The sequence below is a fragment of the Triticum aestivum genome, chromosome 3A, assembly GCF_018294505.1.
Source record: "Triticum aestivum cultivar Chinese Spring chromosome 3A, IWGSC CS RefSeq v2.1, whole genome shotgun sequence".
Lineage (NCBI taxonomy): Eukaryota > Viridiplantae > Streptophyta > Magnoliopsida > Poales > Poaceae > Triticum > Triticum aestivum.
The window spans coordinates 31460934-31485635 of record NC_057800.1 but is presented as its reverse complement, the minus strand read 5'-3'; positions in this window follow the sequence as shown (position 1 = coordinate 31485635).

Below are 24702 nucleotides of genomic sequence, written 5' to 3'. Positions count from 1 at the left end.
CATTTGCATTCATTATTTTTAGTTTACATTGGGTGTGATTATGATTGGATCTCTTTTACCATGAATTACAATGTCTAGTCAGTCCTTGGTCTTTAAAGGTGCTCTGCATTTATGTTTTGCGGTCTCAGAAAGGGCTTGCGAGATACCATCTTGTTATATCATATTATGATTGTTTTAAAGTGTTGTCATCCGAGATTTATTATTATGGCTTGCTAGTTGATTATGCTATTGATATGGGTAATCATGAGACCTGAGAATTATTGCAAATATGGTTAGTTATAATCTTTGCTGAAAACTTGAATGCTAGCTTGACATATTTACAACAACAAGAGCAAACAGAGTTTGTAAAAGTTTTTCTTTATTTCTTTCAGTTTGTCAACTGAATTGCTTGAGGACTAGCAAGGGTTTAAGCTTGGGGGAGTTGATACGTCTCCGTCGTATCTACTTTTCCAAACACTTTTGCCCTTGTTTTGGACTCTAACTTGTATGATTTGAATGGAACTAACCCGGACTGACGCTGTTTTCAGCAGAATTGCCATGATGTTGTTTTATGTGCAAAAAACAAAAGTTCTCGGAATGACTTGAAACTCCACGGAATATCTTACAATAAATAATAAAAAATCCTCGCCAAAGATGAAGACCAGGGGGCCCACACCCTGGCCACGAGGGTGGGGGTCGCCCCCCCCCTAGGGCGCGCCCCCTACCTCGTGGGCCCCCTGGAGACCTCCCGAATCCAACTCCAACTCTATATAACTGCTTTCGGGGAGAAAAAATAGGATAGAAGAAATCATCGCGTTTTATGATACGGAGCCGCCGCCATGCCCTAAAACCTCTCGGGAGGGCTGATCTGGAGTCTGTTCGAGGCTCCAGAGAGGGGGATTCGTCGCCATCGTCATCATTAACCATCCTCCATCACCAATTTCATGATGCTCACCGCCGTGCGTGAGTAATTCCATCGTAGGCTTGCTGGACGGTGATGGGTTGGATGAGATTTATCATGTAATCGAGTTAGTTTTGTTAGGGTTTGATCCCTAGTATCCACTATGTTCTAAGATTGATGTTGCTATGACTTTGCTATGCTTAATGCTTGTCACTAGGGCCCGAGTGCCATGATTTCAGATCTGAACCTATTATGTTTTCATCAATATATGAGAGTTTTTGATCCTATCTTGCAAGTCTATAGTCACCTATTATGTGTTATGATCCGTTAACCCTGAAGTGAGAATAATCGGGATACTTACCGGTGATGACCGTACTTTGAGGAGTTCATGTATTCACTATGTGCTAATGCTTTGTTCCGGTTCTCTATTAAAAGGAGGCCTTAATATCCCTTAGTTTCCATTAGGACCCCGCTGCCACGGGAGGGTAGGACAAAAGATGTCATGCAAGTTCTTTTCCATGAGCACGTATGACTATATTCGGAATACATGCCTACATTACGTTGACAAATTGGAGCTAGTTCTGTGTCACCCTATGTTATTACTGTTACATGATGAACCACATCCGGCATAATTATCCATCACTGATCCGATGCCTATGAGCTTTCCATATACTGGTTTACGCTTATTAACTTTCTCGTTGCTATTGTTACAATCACTACATAATACCAAAAATATTACTTTGCTTTCATTAATCTTTTCTTACCGTTACCATCACTATCATATTACTTTGCTTCTAAACAATTTGCTGCAGATACTAAGTTTTCAGGTGTGATTGAATTGACAACTCAGCTGCTAATACTTGAGAATATTCTTGGGCTCCCCTTGTGTCGAATCAATAAATTTGGGTTGAATACTCTACCCTCGAAAGCTGTTGCAATCCCCTATACTTGTGGGTTATCAGCGGTCCTTTTCCTCCCATCAGGGGAAGGGTTGTCAGCCTCTCCCTCCCTTTTGTCTTCGGAAGAGGGAGTTCCAATCTCCTCGGACATGGTGTCTGGTGTACCTTTGGAATGGAGGCCACCTTTGGCCTTCTTGCTCTCCTCCTTGTCCTCCTTCGCCGGCACTTGATATGGCACCGGGACCAGCATCCTTGTCAGTACAGGTAGCCAAGTCTTCGGGAAGGGGGCCTGAACACCTAATTTGCTCTGCCTTCTTCGTCTAGCCCTGGAAAAAGATGGTTTTCTCAGTGCCTTATCACTGGATATTTAATTAAGCTTTGTTCAGAAGTTTAGTGCTTACCGAGGTATCCGGATGGTTGCAGTCAAGGCATATGTCCTCGGTGGTGTCTGGCCACTGTTTTTGTGTCCCGAAGAATAACTTCCACATTCCTTTATACGTCGTGCTGAAGAAGTGTTGAAGGGTTCGTGGTCCTTCCGGATTGAACTCCCACATGCGGAGGGGCCGTCGCTAGCATGGGAGGACCCGGCGGACTAACATTACTTGAAGCACGTTGATGAGATCTGTGTCCTTCTCAAGGAGGCTCCGGATGCGGCTCTGTAGAGTCTGCACTTTGTCAATTGATCCCCAGTCCGGCCCCTTGTTGATCCATGATGCGAGCTGAATTGGAGGGCCGGATCGGAACGCAGGTATAGCCACCCACTTGGTACCGCGGGGTTCAGTGATGTAAAACCACTCTCGTCGCCATAAGTTGGCAGATTCTGTGAAGGATCCTTTTAACCAAAGAGCATTGGTGAGCTTGCTCACCATGGCGCCACCACACTCCGCTTGTTTCCCTTCAATCACCTTCGGCTTCACATTAAAGGTCTTAAGCCATAAGCCGAAGTGTGGGGGAATACGGAGAAAAGCCTCGCACATGACGATGACCGCCGAGATGATAAGAAAAGAGTCTGGGGCTAGGTCGTGAAAATCTAGCCCGTAATAGAACATGAGCCCTAGAACAAAGGGCTGAAGAGCGAACCCTCGCCCTCGGAGGAAGTGGGAGATGAATACGACCCTCCACCGGATCTGGGAGTAGGAATAATCTGCCCTTGAGCAGGAAGCCCGTGGGCGATTTCCGCGGTCAGGTACCGTGTCGCCCGGAGCTTCACAATGTCCTCCTCTGTGATAGAGGAAGCCACCCACCGGCCTTGAGAACTAGGCCCGGACATGGCTGGGTAGCTCGAAGCAACTAAGTTGAACCTTGGGTACTGGAACTCGAGGTCGAAGAGGTTGAGGAAAGGGTCAGCGTAAATAGAAAGTCGGGTCGTAACCCCTTTATAAAGATGATGAATATCTAATGTCTCCTCCTAGGCCTTAAAACCTGCCTAATCCTAAGGAATCATACCAATAGAATGGTTGGGATACTGCTACGTCATGAGCTTGTGTTGGTTTTCCCCGAAGAGGAAGGGATGATGCAGTAGAGTAGCGTAAGTATTTCCCTCAGTTTTTGAGAACCAAGGTATCAATCCAGTAGGAGCCCACGCTCAAGTCCCTCGTACCTGCACAAAGCGATAGCTACTTGCAACCAACGCGATTAGGGGTTGTCAAGCCCTTCACGGTCACTTACGAGAGTGAGATCTGATAGATATAATAATTTTGGTATTTTTGGTATAAAGATGCAAAGTAAAAAAGTAAAGGCAAATTAAAAAGCAAAGAAAGATTAAAGTAATGGAGATTGATATGATGAGAATAGACCCGGGGGCCATAGCTTTCACTAGTGGCTTCTCTCAAGAGCATAAGTATTCTAAGGTGGGTGAACAAATTACTATTGAGCAATTGATAGAATTGAGCATAGTTATGAGAATATCTAGGCATGATCATGTATATAGGCATCACGTCCGTGATAAGTAGATCGAAACGATTCTGCATCTACTACTATTACTCCACTCATCGACCGCTATCCAGCATGCATCTAGAGTATTAAGTTAAAAATAGAGTAACGCCTTAAGCAAGATGACATGATGTAGAGGGATAAATTCATGCAATATGAAATAAACCCCATCTTATTATCCTCAATGGCAACGATACAATACGTGCCTTGCTGCCCCTTCTGTCACTGGGTAAGGACACCGCAAGATTGAACCCAAAGCTAACACTTCTCCCATGGCAAGAACTACCAATCTAGTTGGCCAAACCAAACGGATAATTCGAAGAGACTTGCAAAGATAACCAATCGTACATAAAAGAATTCAGAGAAGATTCAAGTATTATTCATAGATAGACTTGATCATAACCCCACAATTCATCAGTCTTAACAAACACACCGCAAAAAGAAGATTACATCGAATAGATCTCCACAAGAGAGGGGGAGAACTTTGTATTGAGATTCAAAGAGAGAGAAGAAGCCATCTAGCTACTAACTATGGACCCGAAGGACTGAGGTAAACTACTCACACTTCATCAGAGAGGCTATGATGATGTAGAAGCCCTCCGTGATGACGACCCTCTTCCGGTGGAGCTCCGGAACAGGCCCCAAGATGGGATCTCGTGGATACAGAAAGTTGCGGCGGTGAAATTAGGTTTTTGGCTCCTGTTCTGATCGTTTGGGGGTACGTGTGTATATATAGTAGGAAGAAGTATGCCGGAGGAGCAACAAGGGGCCCACAAGGCAGGGGGCGCGCCCTGGGGGGGGCCACCCTCATGACCACCTATTTTGTTCCTTGGAGCAGGGTCCAAGTCTCCTGGATCACGTTCGGTGAGAAAATCACGTTCCCGAAGATTTTATTCCGTTTGGACTCCGTTTGATATTCCGTTTATCCGAAACACTGAAATAGGCAAAAAAAACAGCAATTCTGGGTTGGGCCTCCAGTTAATAGGTTAGTCCCAAAAATAATATAAAAGTGGAAAATAAAGCCCAATATAGTCTAAAACAGTAGATAATATAGCATGGAGCAATCAAAAATTATAGATACGTTGGAGACGTATCAGGCATCGCCAAGCTTAATTCCTGCTCGTCCTCGAGTAGGTAAATGGTAAAAAGAGAATTTTTGATGCGGAGTGCTACTTGGCATAATTTCAATGCAAATCTTCTTAATTGTGGTATGAATATTCAGATTAGAAAGATTCAAGACAAAAGTTTATATTGACATAAAAATAATAATACTTCAAGCATACTAATAAAGCAATTATGTCTTCTCAAAATAACATGGCCAAAGAAAGTTATCCCTACAAAATCATATAGTCTGGCTATGCTCCATCTTCACCACACAAAGTATTTAAATCATGCACAACCCCGATGACAAGCCAAGCAATTGTTTCATACTCTAACTTTTTCAAAACTTTTTCAATCTTCACGCAATACATGAGCGTGAGCCATGGATATAGCACTATAGGTGGAATAGAATGGTGGTTGTGGGGAAGACAAAAAGGAGAAGATGGTCTCACATCAACTAGGCGTATCAACGGGCTATGGAGATGCCCATCAATATATATCAATGTGAGTGAGTAGGGATTTCCATGCAACGGATGCACTAGAGCTATAAGTATATGAAAGCTCAAAAAGAAACTAAGTGGGTGGTGCATCCAACTTGCTTGCTCATGAAGACCTAAGGCAATTTTTTGAGGAAGCCCATCATTGGAATATACAAGCCAAGTTCTATAATGAAAAATTCCCACTAGTATATGAAAGTGATAACATGAGAGACTCTCTACTATGAAGATCATGGTGCTACTTTGAAGCACAAGTGGGGTAAAAGGATAGTAACATTGTCCCTTCTCTCTTTTTCTCTCATCATCACTTTTTTATTATTATTTGGGCCTTTTCTCGTTTTTTTATGGCCTCTTTTTTTTATTTGGGCTTCTTTGGCCTCTCTTTTTTTATTTTATTTTTCGTCCGGAGTCTCATCCCGACTTATGGGGGAATCATAGTCTCCATCATTCTTTCCTCACTAGGACAATGCTCTAATAATGATGATCATCACACTTTTATTTTTCTTATAACTGAACAATTACAACTTGATACTTAGAACAAAATATGACTCTATGTGAATGCATCCGGTGGTGTACTGGGATATGCAATATGACAATGATAAATGTGTCATGAACGGAACGTGGAAAGTTGTATGGCAATATATCTCAGAATGGCTATGGAAATGCCATAATAGGTAGGTATGGTGGCTGTTTTGAGGAAGGTATATGGTCGGTGTATGATACCGACGAAAGGTGCGCGGTATTAGAGAGGCTAGCAAAGGTGGAAGGGTGAGAGTGCGTATAATCCATGGACTCAACATTAGTCATAAAGAACTCATTTACTTATTGCAAAAATCTAGAAGTTATCAAAGCAAAGTATTAAGCGCATGCTCCTAGGGGGATAGATTGGTAGGAAAAGACCATCGCTCGTCCCCGACCGCCACTCATAAGGAAGACAATCAATAAATAAATCATGCTCCGACTTCATCACATAACGGTTCACCATACGTGCATGCTACGGGAATCACAAACCTTAACACAAGTATTCTTTAAATTAACAACTACTCAACTAGCATGACTTTAATATAATCACCTCCATATCTCAAAACAATTATCATGCTTCAATATTTTCTTAGTATTCAACACACTCAAAAGAAAGTTTCACAAATCTTGAATACCAAGCATATTATTATTAAGCAAATTATCATGCTATTAAGAGACTCTCAAAATAATTTAAGTGAAGCATGAGAGATCAATAGTTTCTTTAAAACGAATCCACCACCGTGCTCTAAAAGATCTAAGTGAAGCACATAGAGCAAAATTATAACGCTCAAAAGATATAAGTGAAGCACATAGAGCAAAACTACTACGCTCAAAAGATATAAGTGAAGCACATAGAGTATTCTATCAAATTTTACTTCATGTATGGCTCTCTCAAAAGGTGTGTACAGAAAGGATGATTGTGGCATACTAAGTCACAAAGACACAAATAATACAAGACGCTCCAAGCAAAACAGATATCATGTTGGTCAATAAAAATATAGTTCCAAGTAAATTACCGATGGAAGTGGACGAAAGAGGGGATGCCTTCCGGGGCATACCCAAGCTTTGACTTCTTGGTGTCCTTGGATTATCTTGGGGGTTCCATGGGCATCCCCAAGCTTAGGCTCTTGCCACTCCTTGTTCCATGATCCATCAAAACAATTCATCCAAAACTTGAAAACTTCACAACACAAAACTCAAAATAGAAAACTCATGAGCTCCGTTAGCGAAAGAAAACAAAAGGCCACTTCAAGGTACTGTAATGAACTCATTATTTATTTATATTGGTGTTAAACCTACTGTATTACAACTTCTCTATGGATTATAAACTATTTTACTAGCCATAGATTCATCAAAATAAGCAAACAACACACGAAAAACAGAATCTGTCAAAAACTGAACAGTCTGTAGTAATCTGTAGCTAGCGCAAGATATGGAACCCCAAAAATTCTAAAATAAATTCCTGGACGTGTAGCATTTATCTATTAATCATCTTCAAAAAGAATTAACTAAATATCACTCTTCAAATAAAAATGACAGCAGTTCTTGTGAGCGGTAAAGTTTCTGTTTTTTACAGCAAGTTCAACAAGACTTTCCCCAAGTCTTCCCAATAGTTCTACTTGGCACAAACACTAATTAAACACAAAAAAACACAACCAAAACAGAGGCTAAATAATTTATTTGTTACTAAACTGGAGCAAAAAGCAAGGAATAAAAGTAAAATTGGGTTGCCTCCCAACAAGTGCTATCGTTTAACGCCCCTAGCTAGGCATAAAAGCGAGGATAGATCTAGGTATTGCCATCTTTGGTTTTGGGGAAAAAGAGAGAAAACTTGTTATCTATGGAATTAATCTTACTTTTTTGACAGAGCACATGTCCATTAATGGTAGAAGAAATATTAAGAATGTTGCGGAAATTGGCATCTAGGCTAGCTTTTATCTCTTTAATAGATTCGTTTTGGTAAGAAAGCAAGAGAGATGTAATTTCAGTTTTCTCATTAATGGGATGCCCAAATATAGTTTTCATCCTCTCATAGGTATCTATGGGGTCCCCTTCAAGGAAACCCCCTCGAAAATAGAATCTAAGACTTGTTTGAACAAAGCGGGTAGCCCAACATAAAAAGCTTTTCAAGTAAACCTCAATTTGATATTGGGGTACATAGCTAGCCCGGATCTTTAACAGCCTATCCCAAGCATCTTTCAAAGATTCATCAAGTAAATAACGAAAAATTCCAGAATCATCTTCATAAAAATTACTAAGGTTCTCATTGACAACTCCGGCAAGTTGTTCTATAGCATTCCGATTTATGAGTTTAGATAAGATAGCAGGATTATCTAAAGCACTAGAACTTGGGAGAGAACCCCCAACTCTTTTTGGTTCTGACATGGCGAGGGAAAAGAGGCAAACAGAGAGGTAGGATAGGGAGAGAGAGGGCAAATAAAACGGCAAGGGTGAATTGGGGGGAGAGGAAAACAAGAGGCAAATGGCAAATAATGTAATGCGAGAGATAGGGATTGTGATGGGTACTTGGTATGTTGACTTTTTGCGTAGACTCCCCGGCAACAGCGCCAGAAATCCTTCTTGCTACATCATGAGCTTGCGTTGGTTTTCCCCGAAGAGGAAGGGATGATGCAGCAGAGTAGCGTAAGTATTTCCCTCAGTTTTTGAGAACCAAGGTATCAATCCAGTAGGAGCCCACGCTCAAGTCCCTCGTACCTGCACAAAGCGATAGCTACTCGCAACCAATGCGATTAGGGGTTGTCAAGACCTTCACGGTCACTTACGAGAGTGAGATCTGATAGATATAATATTTTTGGTATTTTTGGTATAAAGATGCAAAGTAAAAAGTAAAGGCAAAGTAAAAAGCAAACATAGATTAAAGTAATGGAGATTGATATGATGAGAATAGACCCGGGGGCCATAGGTTTCACTAGTGCCTTCTCTCAAGAGCATAAGTATTCTACGGTGGGTGAACAAATTACTATTGAGCAATTGATAGAATTGAGCATAGTTATGAGAATATCTAGGCATGATCATGTATATAGGCATCACGTCCGTGATAAGTATATCGAAACGATTCCGCATCTACTACTATTACTCCACTCATCGATCGCTATCCAGCATGCATCTAGAGTATTAAGTTAAAAACAGAGTAACGCCTTAAGCAAGATGACATGATCTAGAGAGATAAATTCATGCAATATGAAATAAACCCCATCTTGTTATCCTCGATGGCAACGATACAATACGTGCCTTGCTGCCCCTTCTGTCACTGGGTAAGGACACCGCAAGATCGAACCCAAAGCTAAGCACTTCTCCCATGGCAAGAACTACCAATCTAGTTGGCCAAACCAAACGGATAATTCGAAGAGACTTGCAAAGATAACCAATCATACATAAAAGAATTCAGAGAAGATTCAAATATTATTCATAGATAGACTTGATCATAAATCCACAATTCATCGGTCTCAACAAACACACCACAAAAAGAAGATTACATCGAATAGATCTCCACAAGAGAGGGGGAGAACTTTGTATTGAGATTCAAAGAGAGAGAAGAAGCCATCTAGCTACTAACTATGGACCCGAAGGTCTGAGGTAAACTACTCACACTTCATCGGAGAGGCTATGATGATGTAGAAGCCCTCCGTGATGACGACCCTCTTCCGGTGGAGCTTCGAAACAGGCCCCAAGATGGGATCTCGTGGATACAGAAAGTTGCGGTGGTGGAATTAGGTTTTTGGCTCCTGTTCTGATCGTTTGGGGGTACGTGTGTATATATAGGAGGAAGAAGTACGCCGGAGGAGCAACGAGGGGCCCACGAGGCAGGGGCGCGCCCTAGGGGGGGCGCCCCCCACCCTCGTGACCGCCTCTTTTGTTCCTTGGAGCAGGGTCCAGGTCTCCTGGATCACGTTCGGTGAGAAAATCACGTTCCCGAAGATTTTATTCCGTTTGGACTCCGTTTGATATTCCGTTTATACGAAACACTGAAATAGGCAAAAAAACAGCAATTCTGGGCTGGGCCTCCGGTTAATAGGTTAGTCCCAAAAATAATATAAAAGTGGAAAACAAAGCGCAGTATAGTCCAAAACAGTAGATAATATAGCATGGAGCAATCAAAAATTATAGATACGTTGGAGACGTATCAGATACCCACGCGTGTATTGATGAGAATCCCGTAATAAGGGGACACGATCTCTGCTTCGACAAAACGTGTCAATAAAACCACGTCTCGAAACATGAAGTGACAGGTTAAAAGAAAAAACGGTTCAAAATAATGACCGGGCAGGGACATGATGTCACATTACAAAAAGTTGTCAGCAGATTGGACTCATGGAATATTATAATCTCTGCGGCGGTGTGTGGTACTTGTTTTGCAGATCCGGACACGTTCTTTGTGTTTGAAGACTATTTTGGAGTATTCGGAGGAGGAACCTACCTTACGATGCCGAAGACAATCTGCGCGCCGAACACCTCGTCATTGAAGCCTGGTTCAGGGGCTACTGAGGGAGTCCTGGACTAAGGGGTCCTCTGGCGTCCGACCTATTGGACATGGGCCAGACTGATGGGCTATGAAGATACAAGACTGAAGACCCTCACCCGTGTCCGGATGGGACTCTCCTTGGCGTGGATGGCAAGCTTGACGTTCGGATATGAAGATTCCTTACTATGTAACCTACTTTGTACAACCCTAGTCCACTCCGGTGTCTATATAAACCAGAGGGTTTAGTCCGTAGGGACAGTCATAATCACATAGTCTAGACTTCTAGGGTTTTGGCCATTATGATCTCGTGGTAGATCAACTCTTGTAATACTCATATTCATAAATATCAATCAAGCAGGAAGTAGGGTATTACATCCATAGAGAGGGCCCGAACCTGGGTAAACATTGTGTCCCCTGTCTCCTGTTACCATCAACCTCAGACACACAGTTCAGGACCCCCTACCTGAGGTCCGCCGGTTTTGACACTGACACCCACCACTATGGCCAGCCTCAGGTAGCAAACTTATTAGACTATCCACAATGGGAGTAACATAGATGGTAATATCTAGACAAAATAGATGACATGGCAAGTAATTAACGATGAGGCATGTAGTAACATCACATATATGAAGACAAAATGCGTGTACTACCTAATAAATGAATAGTTACATGACTTCACATATATATTATTAGTCTAAATTACACCCCGTTGTGGATAGTCTTAGCTATGGATTGGTGCGCACGCGTGCGTTGCACTGCCAAAACGGATCCAAAAGCATTTGTCACTTCATACTACATGATCCAATGTTTCACAGCACTAGATTACCAGAATGGTACGGGCCTCGCTTGGCCTAGGTACAAAAAAAATGCCCCGTCAATGTGCATGTACGTAGATGTAGAGAATGATTTGGTGCATCGATAATTGATTGATCGTGCACTAGGCACATATATATAGGTACAAGGAGTGCGACTGGCGTCTTGTCTCCCAAGATACAAGTACATACAGGGGAAGAGACACACTACAGGTGCGGCATACAAAACCCAGGCCTACGTACACATACACATGTTCAATCCCCCGCCCCCTGTCGGTGTCAAAACCGACGGATCTCGGGTAGGGGGTCCCGAACTGTGCGTCTAGGGTCGATGGTAATAGGAGACAGGAAACATGATGTTTGCCCAGGTTTGGGCCCTCTTGATGGAGGTACTACCCTACTTCCTTCTTGATTGATCTTGATGAATACGAGGATTACAAGAGTTGATCTACGATGAGATCGTAGTGGCTAAACCCTAGAAGTCTAGTCAGTATGGTTGTGATTGCCTCTACAGACTAAACCCTCGTTTATATAGACACCGGAGGGGCCTAGGGTCGTACCAAGTTGGTTTACAAAGGAAGGAATCTACATATCCGAATGCCAAGCTTGCCATCCACGCAAAGGAGAGTCCCATCCGGACACGGGAAGAAGTCTTCTGCCTTGTATCTTCATAGCCCATTAGTCCGGCCTATGTTACATAGTACGGACGCCCGAGGACCCCTTAATCCAGGACTCTCTTAGTAGCCCCCGAACCAGGCTTCAATGACGATGTATCTCGTGCGCTGATTGTCTTCGGCATTGCAAGGCGGGTTCCTTCTCCGATTACTTGAAAGTACCTTACCCGAAAAGCTGTACTCGGTTTGTGCTTTAATGTCACACCCTTTGGCTTCTGTGCCTCCATTGCTCCTGTTTACACGTGTCGAGCGAATACGAGAGGTCAGGGTATTTTTTGCACATAACACCCCGGCCATGTAAGAAAGGCATCTCTTTAAAGAGATTGGATCTCAGATCCCATTCCACACCAAGCGGAAAATCCTTAGAGCTCGCTAGGAGAAACCATTCCAACATGGCTAGAGTTCCTAGTTATTCCTCCTGTCCCCACGGCTCTAAAAAAGGCGATTGGGAGAGATGTTCTGTATCCCACGATCAGCTGGCTAAGCTTCAAACGCAGGGATTTCTTCCCCCCGTGGATCTAGTACATGTTCGAGCAGGATTAACCTCCTTTGATGGCGAAGCCCAGGCGCAAAATTTCCCCAATCCAACCAGGGGGGACGAGTGTGCTTCGTTTCCTACTTGTTAAGAGGCGTCGGGTTTCCAATCCACCCTTTCCTTTGAGGACTCTTGGAGTATTATGGCCTCCAACTGCACAACCTCATGCCGGCCTCAATTCTACACATCACGGGTTTTATTAATCTCTGTGAGCTATTCTTGGGTTGTGAGACCCATTTTGAGTTATGGAGGAAGCTATTCTGCCTCGTCCCTCGTACCCAAAAGGGTCCGGTATGCCGAAGAAGGCGTCCAAAGAGTGGCCTTCAGGATGGTTCTATATCGAAGATGTCGCTCTCCCCGACCCAGTTCGAATGGGTCTTCCCAAATTTTCAAGTGCTCTGTTGAAGAAACGCCACGACTGGCATCCTCGGAGCCTCGAGGAGGAGGATAGCGCAGAAGTTCATTAGTTAGTGGGAAAGATAAGGGCACTCGCTCAGTCCGGATTATCAATAATTGAGGTAATGGCAACTTCCATAGTGCGGGGTGTTCAGCCACTCCAATTCAGAGGACTCCCTATGTGGCACTACAATGGGGAAGACGACGCGTCACGCTACGGACGAAAAGGTCCAGACACCCCTGCCGCCCTGACCACAATATTGGCCGATCTGTATAAAGGGGAGAAAGAGGAATTCAGTCTCCTTAAGCGCCAAGAGGGATTCTCTATGTACAATTCCCCTGGCTGGGTGAGTCCTAATCCTACATCATTACTCAATCCCTTCCCCGAGTCAAGTTTAATTGACATTTACTTGTTCATTTCTAACATGAATGGAGGAAGGCGATCGCGGGGATCTATAGCCCCGCTCCACAACCGAAGGACCATAATCGAGACCTCGATCCCGGATTTGAAGAGGATCTGGACATATTTGTAGAACTCTAAGAGGGAGTCTTCTACCAGGCGAGCTATGATGGCACAGAAGTAGCCATCGTGGCCGATTATCCTGGCCTCCTCCCTACCTCGCATGTAAGTAATCAGGAGACATCTCCTCCAAAAGAGCTTCCTTGTTATGCCTCACCCACCGCACTGTCTCGTGATCCAAAGGGGAGGCGCTCGGCGCGCCATGCTGCACCTGAGGCGACTCACAAGAGAGCGGCGCCTGCGCCGGGCAGGCCTTCGAAGAGGAAGGCAAATGAAAACACGGACGGTCATTCATCAAAGAGGTATGGTTTTTTAAATATGCCCCTTGGCAGTCGCATCGAATTGTGACATTGTCCGTTGTGCCTTATTAGGAAGAGCGTTCGCCGGACTATGTCTGGGGATCCTGCCAGTCATGCCTCCGCCAGCCAGGTTCCAGACCCTGCTTAAGGACAGAGGTTGACGCGGGAGTGACACCGGATTGTCCTTCTGTAGAGGATTCATATGATGTGTCTATAACGAACTTTGAAGTGGAGAGCGCCATGAATCACCGATGCCGAAGGGCCGCTCTTCGCGACCCTGGATTTACAAAAGAGGCATTCAATGCCTTCAGCTCGGCTGATGCATACATCCGAGCTACTCAGGATGGGCTTACTAGAGCCACAGACCAGCATTTGAAAGATATGCGGGTAAGTGTGCATTGTATAGATCTGGTGATCATATACCAGTAGTCCCCGAGACTTGAAGCAGTTGCTACAACTGATTTAAGGATCATTGCATAACCAGGTACTCACAGAGAAAAACAACCTGCTGTCTCAAGAGCTGGAAAAGTGTCGGGCCCAGCTAGCTGCGGCAACTACCAAACTGAAGCAATCCAAGGAGGCACCGCCTGGTAATGTTCCCCTCCATCAAGAAAAATATGATCATATACCAGCAATATTAATACTGTTGTATCTCTCATGGCAGGATCAGCAGATCAACTGAAAGAGGAACTGAAAGTCGTGCAAGCGGGTGAACAAGAGGCCAAAAGGCAACTGGCCGCAGGCGAACGTGTGCTAACATGGGTCAGAGATGAAAAAGAACAAGCTACAGGATTCCAACACCCTGCTGGGTGAACTAAAATATGTGCACGCCTGGCTAGCTAACGCCGTCAAGGAAAATAAGAGGCTACGAGGCAGCATATTCAGTATGCTTTTAAACTTACCTTCATGTAATTCGGCGAAGAAATGATCTAACAGATTTATGTCTGCAGGTATGCAGACTGGCCGTCCCGAAGAGGAAATGTCCGACTCTCAAGGCGACCTGCTGCAAGAGCTGACCCAACTGCATGAGCGAGCTCAGCAAGCAATGCGGAGCATTGCCAAAGCTTTGTGGGCATCCGCCTCTCCAGGAAATACGGAGGAGCTTGTGAAGCTATTCCAAGGAGCTCGGCGGCGCTTCCGATTATGGAAGATATCGACCTACCGAGAAGGTGCACGAGAGGCCTAGCCCATGGTAAAAACACGGTACACCAAGCTTGATACGAATCATATGGCCCGGGTCGGACTGTTGGGGTCGGATGGAAACGAAATTCAAGTTAGTCTGGTATGTGACCAAGTACAGATAGCCGCCAAGTATTCCCAACAGGATTGTAAGCTAGATAGCCTGTTAGATGGCATAGAGGAAGAAGTTTTTGAGTCCAAGTGACTATGTACCTCAATTGACAAATTTGTCCCTAGCCGGATTGTAAAACGATTGTCATGGCCGACCTTTTCGCTTCAACCTCAGGACCCAAAGGCACGGAGTGCTTCCGAATACCGTAACGGTAATATAGACCGGGGTATGCGTGGAAACCAGGGTCTTAGTTGCTTGAACAGACAAGTTGTATCCAATTAGCTATGTTATATTACATGTTGAATGTAAGAAACATCTTCCAGGGAGAATAGTTTCGTTAATGGTTCCTTTCCCTAGGTGAACATGCGTTGGTATGCATGTCCGAACTGTGATCGAAAAGTCGTAGTATACGTAACATCCGGGGGTTCATAGTGTAATGAATGTAAAACATCTTTAGTCTGTCGATCGAATATTCCCTTAAGAACGCTAGCTTTCGGCTTCACCATGTCTGAGGTACACATCTGGATGACCCGTCTGTAACAATCGTAGAGTGCTCCCTTTATTGCCTAGCCGAACAAACGGGAACATACGGCATAAGCACAGGAGCCAGGCAACCTAGCTTGGCCAAAACTTAAGTCATAACGGTGCATATAATGGCGAAGAAAAGGTACATATGAGGAAAGGACATATATGTGTGGAGCTTGATGCTCGGCAGATAATAATAAGTTTCTGTAAAAGAAGCCCCCGGGCATTATGGGCGTGGACATTTAGGGATGTGTACGTCATGGGTGCGCGGTTTAGCTGCACAAGAGCTTAAAGCTAAAAAATGTTAAAGAGAGGGAAAAATGGAGACAAAGGGAGAATAAAACGAATAAAGACTCCGGCTCTAGGCACAGAATCTTCGGAGTCTGGCGGCGTTCCACGGGTTCGGCTCTAAGCGATTGTCCGATGCATCATGCAGGCGGTACGCTCCTCCAGTGAGAACTTAATCTATGATGAAGGGACCCTCCCACTTGGGATTGAGTTTGTCCTTTTTCTTTTCTAGTAAGCATAGAACGAGTTCACCACCATTATACGTCTTGGCCCGCACATCTCTGCTTTGATATCTGTGAGCCTGTTGTTGATAGAATGCAGAACAGGCTTTTGCAATGTCGCGCTCCTCCTCCAAGGCATCTAGACTGTCCTGCCGATCCAATTCGGCTTCTCTCGATTCATACATGCGCACTTGACGTGAGTCATGAATGATGTCGCAGGGAAAAATGGCCTCTGCGCCGTACACCATGAAGAATGGTGTGTATCCGGTAGTGCGATTGGGCGTGGTCCGCAGCCCCCAGAGTATGGAGTCAAGCTCCTCAACCCAGTGCTTGTCTGATTCTTTCAATGACCGCACTAGTCTAGGCTTAATGCCGCTCATAATAAGACTGTTAGCTCGTTCGACTTTATCGTTTATTTGTGGATGATAGACCGAGGCGTAATCGAGCTTAATGCCCAATTTAGCACACCAGGATTTCACTTCATCGGCTGTGAAATTGGAGACATTATCACTGATGATGTTGTGTGGGACACTGTAATGGTGCACGACACTGGATATAAAGTCTATCACAGGTCCAGCTTTGGTCGTTTTCACTAGTTTTGCCTCTATCCATTTGGTGATTTTATCTACCATGACTAGCAGGTATTTTTTCTTATGGCTTCCTCCTTTAAGGGGTCCGACCATATCAAGCCCCCAGACCACAAAAGGCCAAGTAATGGGGATTGTTTGTGGAGCAGTAGGCGGCATATGGCTTTGATTGGCGAAGAGCTGGCATCCGACACAATATTGGACCAGGTCATGTGCATCTGCTCGGGCCGTCAGCCAAAAGAAACCTGTACGGAAAGCCTTACTTACAAGGGCCCGAGCTACGGCATGGTGACTGCCGAGGCCAGAATGGATCTCGGCCAGGAGCTGTCGTCCCTCTTCTTCGGAGATACACCTTTGAAGGACTCCGGTAGCACTTTTCTTGTAGAGCTCTCCGTCATGGACCTTGTAGGCTTTTGAGCGCCGAACAATGCAACGAGCCTCATTCTGGTCCTCGGGGAGCTCTTGCCTATTAAGGTAGTAGGCCAAGAAGGGCTCGGTCCATGGGGCAATTACTACCATTATTAGATGGGCCGATGGTGTTATCTCGGTGGCTGAGCCCCCGATGATATCAGTATTGTGTTCGGAATCTGGGGGTGTCATCGGATCCGGACTAGTGTTGCCGCTCTCATCCTGCACACCACGGATGGCTTGAAGAGCCTTTCCAAAAAGATGTTAGGTGGGATGTGGTCACGCTTGGTGCCCATGCGAGCAAGGACGTCCGCCTCTTGATTGCTTTCTCGAGCCACATGATGAAACACGAGTCCCTCGAACCGAGCTGATAGTTTGAGTACGGCATTACGATAGTCCACCATCTTCGGATCCTTGGCATCGAAGTCTCCATTTATTTGGGATATTTTGAGATTTGAATCCCCGCGCACCTCCAGGCGTTGTATGCCCATGGAGGTAGCCATCCAAAGACCGTGCAATAAGGCCTCGTATTCGACTATGTTGTTGGAGTCTGTGTATAATATTTGGAGTACGTATTGGACTGTGTCTCCAGTGGGGGACGTTAAAACGATGTCTGCTCCTAAACGGCCAGCATTTTAGAGCCATTGAAGTACATGACCCAGTTGGAATATGTGCCGTACTCTTTAGGGAGTTCGGCCCCTGTCCATTCGGCGACGAAGTCGGCCAATACTTGGGATTTAATGGTCCGGCATGCTTTGTATGTTATATCGAATGGCAGGAGCTCAATGGCCCACTTGGCAATCCGGCCCGTAGCATCGCGGCTGTTTATTATGTCATTGAGTGGTACTTCGAAAGCCACAGTGATCGAGCACTCCTGGAAGTAGTGGCGTATCTTCCGGGATGCCATGAAGACCGCATATGCTATCTTTTGGTAATGAGGGTACCAGGATTTGCATGGTGTGACGACGGTGGATACGTAGTATACCAGTTTCTAAAGTGGGAATTTGTGTCCATCCTCCTCTCGCTCAACGATGAGCACCGCGCTCACCACCTGGTGTCTTGCAGATATGTATAATAACATTGGTTCACCGACGTTTGGTGCGGCCAGGATTGGGTTGCTTGCTAAAAGAACCTTTATTTCTTCTAGTCCGTCTGTTGCTGCATCCGTCCACTCGAAGTGGTCGGTGCGTAGGAGATGGTGATAAAGTGGCAATGCCTTTTCTCCTAGTCTGGAGATAAAGTGGCTTAAAGCTGCTATGCATTCGGATAGCTTTTGGACCTGTTTAAGGTCTGCTGGTGTAGCCAATTGTGACAAAGCTCAGATTTTGGCTGGAATTGCCTCAATTCCTCTATTAGAAATGATGAAGCCCAGCAGTTTTCCAGCGGGAACGCCGAAAACACACTTTTCCGGATTGAGCTTGATGTCATATGTACGGAGGCTGTCGAATGTGAGACACGGATTGTCTATTAGTGACTCGACGTGCCTAGTCTTGATGACGACGTCATCTACATATGCTTCAACTGTCTTGCCGATTTGCTTCTCCAAGCATGTTTGGAACATGCGTTGGTAGGTGGCGTCGGTGTTTTTAAGCCCAAAGGGCATAGTGTTGAAGCAGGAAGGCCCGTATGAGGTAATGAATGCCGTTGCGGCTTGATCAGATTCCTTCATTTTGATTTGATGGTATCCGGAGTATGCATTGAGGAAACACAGCGAGTCGTGTCCTGCAGTAGCATCAATAATCTGATCAGTGCGGGGGAGGGGGAAGGGATCCTTAGGGCAGGCCTTGTTGAGGTCTTTGAAATCAACGCACATGCGCCAGGATTTATCCTTCTTCGGTACCATCACCAGGTTTGCTAGCCAGTCCGGGTGTTTTAGTTCTCTGATGAATCCGGCCTCGATTAACTTGGCTAGCTCCTCCCCCATAGCTTGTCGTTTAGGTTCGGAAAAGCGTCGTAGTGTTTGCTTCACCCGGCTTACAACCCTTCAATATATTGAGGCTGTGTTCGGCCAACCTGCGTGGGATTCCTGGCATATCAGAAGGGTGCCAGGCAAATATGTCCCAGTTCTCGCGCAGGAATGTTGGAAATATGCCCTAGAGGCAATAATACAATGGTTATTATTATATTTCCTTGTTCATGATAATTGTCTATTGTTCATGCTATAATTGTGTTATCCGGAAATTGTAATACATGTGTGAATACATAGACCACAACATGTCACTAGTGAACCTCTAGTTGACTAGCTCGTTGATCAATAGATGGTTATGGTTTCCTGACCATGGACATTGGATGTCATTGATAACGGGATCATATTATTGGGAGAATGATGTGATGGACAAGACCCAATCCTAAGCGTAGCACAAGATCGTGTAGTTCGTCTGCTAAAGCTTTTCTAATGTCAAGTATCATTTCCTTAGACCATGAGATTGTGCAACTCCCGGATACCATAGGAATGCTTTGGGTGTGCCAAACGTCACAACGTAAATGGGTGGCTATAAAGGCACACTACGGGTATCTCCAAAAGTGTCTGTTGAGTTGGCACGAATCGAGACTGGGATTTGTCACTCCGCGTGACGGAGAGGTATCTCTGGGCCCACTTGGTAAGACATCATCATAATGAGCTCAATGTGACCAAGGAGTTGATCACGGGATGATGTGTTACGAAACGAGTAAAGAGACTTGCCCGTAACGAGATTGAACAAGGTATAGGGATACCGATGATCGAATCTCGGGAAAGTATCATACCGGTAGACAAAGGGAATTGTATACGGGATTGATTAAATCCCCGGCATCATGGTTCATCCGATGAGATCATCGTGGAACATGTGGGAACCAACTTGGGTATCCAGATCCCGCTGTTGGTTATTGGCCGGAGAGATGTCTCGGTCATGTCTGCATGATTCCTGAACCCGCAGGGTCTACACACTTAAGGTTCGGTGACGCTAGAGTTGTTATGGGAAATAGTATGCAGTTAACGAATGTTGTTCAGAGTCCCGGATGAGATCCCGAACGTCACGAGGAGTTCCAAGATGGACCAGAGGTGAAGATTTATATATAGGAAGTCATCGTACGGTCACCGGAAGTGTTCGGGGGTTTATCGGTATTGTACGGAGACCACCGAAGGGGTTCCGGGGGTCCACCGGGAGGGTCCACCTACCCCGGAGGGCCCTATGGGCTGTATGTGGAAGGAAACCAGCCCCTAAGTGGGTTGGGCGCCATCCCCCCTAGGGCCCATTGATGACCCACAAGTATAGGGGATCTATCATAGTCCTTTCGATAAGTAAGAGTGTCGAACCCAACGAGGAGCAGAAGGAAATGATAAGCAGTTTCCAACAAGGTATTCTCTGCAAGTACTGAAATAAATGGTAACAGATAGTTTTGTGATAGCCTAATTTGTGACGAGCAAGAAAGAACAAAAGTAAATAAAGTGCAGCAAAGTGTCCCAATCCTTTTTGTAGCAAAGGACAAGCCTGGACAAACTCTTATATAGAGAAAAGCGCTCCCGAGGACACATGGGAATATCGTCAAGCTAGTTTTCATCACGTTCATATGATTCACGTTCGGTACTTTGATAATTTGGTATGTGGGTGGACCGGTGCTTGGGTACTGTCCGTACTTGGACAAGCATCCCACTTATGATTAACCTCTATTGCAAGCATCCACAACTACAACAAAAGTGTTAAGGTAAACCTAACCATAGCATGAAACATATGGATCCAAATCAGCCCCTTACGAAGCAACGCATAAACTAGGGTTTAAGCTTCTGTCACTCTAGCAACCCATCATCTACTTATTACTTCCCAATGCCTTCCTCTAGGCCCAAACAATGGTGAAGTGTTATGTAGTCGACGTTCACATAACACCACTAGAGGAGAGACAACATACATCTCATCAAAATATCGAACGAATACCAAATTCACATGACTACTAATAGCAAGACTTCTCCCATGTCCTCAGGAACAAACGTAACTACTCACAAAGCATATTCATGTTCATAATCAGAGGGGTATTAATATGCATATAGGATCTGAACATATGATCTTCCACCAAATAAACCAACTATCATCAACTACAAGGAGTAATTAACACTACTAGCAACCTACTAGTACCAATCCTGGACTTGGAGACAAGAATTGGATACAAGAGATGAACTAGGGTTTTGAGAGGAGATGGTGCTGATGAAGATGTTGATGGAGATTGCCCTCTCCCGATGAGAGGAGCGTTGGTGATGATGATGGCGATGATTTCTCCCTCCCGGAGGGAAGTTTCCCCCGCAGAACAGCTCCGCCAGAGCCCTAGATTGGTTCCGCCAAGGTTCCGCCTCGTGGCGGCGGAGTTTCGTCCGAGAAGATGGCTTATGATTTATTTTCCCATCGAAAGACTTCATATAGCAGAAGATGGCCACCGGAGGGCCACCAGGGGGCCGACGAGGTAGGGGGGCGCCCAGGGGGTAGGGCGCGCCCCCCACCCTCATGGGCAGGGTGTGGCCCCCCTGGTGAACTTCTTCCGCTGAGTATTTTTATATATTCTGAAAACGTCTCCGTGAAATTTCAGGACTTTTGGAGCTGTGCAGAATAGGTCTCTAATATTTGCTCCTTTTCCAGCCCAGAATCCCAGCTGCCGGCATTCTCCCTCTTTATGTAAACCTTGTAAAATAAGAGAGAATAGGCATAAGTATTGTGATATAATGTGTAATAACAGCCCGTAATGCAATAAATATCGATATAAAAGCATGATGCAAAATGGACGTATCAGCTCCCCCAAGCTTAGACCTCGCTTGTCCTCAAGCGAAAGCCGAAATCAAAAAATATGTCCACATGTTTAGAGATAGAGGTGTCGATAAAAATAAAATACGAACATGAGGGCATCATGATCATTCTTAGAACAGCAACATATATAATTCTTGTCATATAATCTCTTATGGTAGAGTAATAATTCAATCACAACTTCAAGTATGAATCATAAGCTTCATAGAAAACTAACAAACTATAATCTCAGTCATTGGAGCAATTGCAATTTATCATAACATAGGAAAGAGTCAATATATAAGAGCTTTTCAGCAAGTCGACATACTCAACTATCATATAGTCTTTCACAATTGCTGACACTCATGCAATACTTATGGGTATGGAGTTTTAATCGGACACAGAGAAAGAAAGGGGCTTATAGTTTTGCCTCCCAACGTTTTACCTCAAGGGTAATGTCAACAATAATAGTTCATGAAAACTCACATCCAATTAGCCATATATACCAGGATCTTTCCAGCATACTGTGCTTGCCAAAGGATAAAATGTAAAAAGGAAGGGTGAAGATCACCATGACTCTTATGCAATGTAGGAGATAAAAGTAAAAGATAGGCCCTTCACAGAGGGAAGCAGAGGTTGTCATGCGCTTTTATAGTTGGATGCACAAAATCTTAATGCGAAAGAACATCACTTTATATTTCCACTTGTGATATGGACCTTTATTATGCAGTCTGTCGCTTTTATTTCTTCCATATCACACGATCGTACAAAGCTTATTTTCTCCCACACTAATAAGTCATACATATTTAGAGAGCAATTTTTATTGCTTGCACCGATGACAACTTACTTGGAGGATATTACTCAATCCATAGGTAGGTATGGTGGACTCTCATGGAAAAACTGGTTTAAGGGTGTTTGGAAGCACAAGTAGCATCTCTACTTGGTGCGATGAATTTGGCTAGCAATAGGGGGAAAGGCAAGCTCAACATGTTGGAAGATCCAAGACAATATAATTTATCTCAGATGTAAGAAAACATAACCCATTACGTTGTCTTCCTTGTCCAACGTCAACTCTTTAGCATGTCATATTTTAATGAGTGCTCACAATCATAGAAGATGTCCAAGATAGTATATTTATATGTGAAGACCTCTCTTTCTTTATTACTTCCTATTAATTGCAACGATGACCAAAACTATGTTTGTCAACTCTCAACAACTTTTATTCATCATACTTTTTCTATGTGAGCTCATTACTCTCTATAAGATCCATATGATCTCTTTGCTTCTTTTTGTTTCTATCTCTTTTCTTTTTATTCACTTAGGATCATGGTAAAATAATCAAGCCCTTGACTCAACACTAATATTTATTATATATATAGCTCATGGACTCGATTACATAGAGGGGTCATAAAGCAAAACTCAAAACTAGATCATACTAAGAACTTTTATTCTACTAGATCAAGATATTACCAAAAGGATCGAACTAAGAAAAAACAGTAAAGATAAAATTGATGGTGATACGATACTGGGGCACTCCCCCAAGCTTGGCAGTTGCCAAGGGGAGTGCCCATACCAGATGCTCAATTCTTCTTTGTTGGTGGAGAAGGTGATGGTTTTGTTGATGGCGTAGGCTTGTCGTCCTTCTTCCAAGGCATAGGCTAACCATCATAGAAGGATGATCGAGTCTCCTGAAACCTCAAATCTGTAGCCAAACTCATCCTCTTGAATCTATATTCATACTCACAATTTTGATTTTGTAGGTCATAGATCTGGGCTTGGAGGTGCTCAATTTTCTCATGAAGCTTGAAGATGGCCTCCCCAATGTCCTTGACGTCCAGCTTGTGGTTGTTGGTGAACTCCGTGATCACTATGTGATTGGAATCGAGTCCACGCTCCACCATCTCCTCACACTTGAAAAAATATTGCTCCAATGCCTCGAGCCTTGCCTCCGTGCTTCCGGTCTTCCTTGGTCCTTCAGCATCGTGGATGTGCAACAACCCCTCACGCATCTCAATGGTTTGAGGGAGTTGTAGCACCTCTGCGAGGTAGGGGTTGATGACCTTCTCGAAGAACTGGTCCTTGGGGGCACTTGAAGATGACATGATGTCCTGGATCTGTCAGAAAAACAGCTCGAAACACAAACAGAGGATAATTGCGTGATACGGGAGTCAAAACCCCCGGGAGATTATATAATGAATTTTTACCAACCAAAATACGTATCGTGTAAGGAAACAGAGTCCGGAAAGCGCACGAGGTGCCCATGAGGTAGGGGGCGCGCCCTCCACCCTCGTGTCCTTCCCGGACTTCTTGTTATTTTCTATTTTTCTAAATATTAGAAAACAGAGAAATATTGCCTTTAGAACTGTTTTGGAGTCGGTTTACTTACCGTACCACATACCTATTCCTTTTCGGAGTCTGAAACGTTCCGGAAGTGTCCCTTATGTATTCCTCCGGGGTTACGGTTTCAATAACATTGATTTCAACATTTATGGGATTACTTGAGATATAATGTTTGATTCTTTGACCGTTCACCACCTTCGGATTTGTGCCTTAGAAGTTGTTGATTTTTATGGCACCGGAACGATAGACCTCCTCGATAACGTAAGGACCTTCCCATTTAGAGAGAAGTTTTCCTGCAAAAAATCTTAAATGAGAGTTGATGCAATACATAAACACCTACATTGAACTCACGCTTTTGTGTCCTTTTATCATGCCATCTTTTAACTTTTTATTTAAACAACTTGGCATTTTAGTAGGCTTGGGTTCTCCATTCATCGAGTGAGCTAATATCAAATAACCTCTTCTCGCCGGCAAGTTTAAAATCATAATTGAGCTCTTTAATAGCCCAATATGCCTTGTGTTCTAGTTCGAGAGGTAAGTGACATGCTTTTCCATAAACCATTTTATACGGAGACATACCCATAGGATTTTTATATGCAGTTCTATAGGCCCATAATGCATCATCAAGTTTCTCGGACCAATTCTTTCTAGACCTATTGACAGTCTTTTGCAAAATTAATTTGAGTTCTCTATTTCTCAATTCTACTTGATCACTAGACTGTGGGTGATAAGGGGATGCAATTCTAT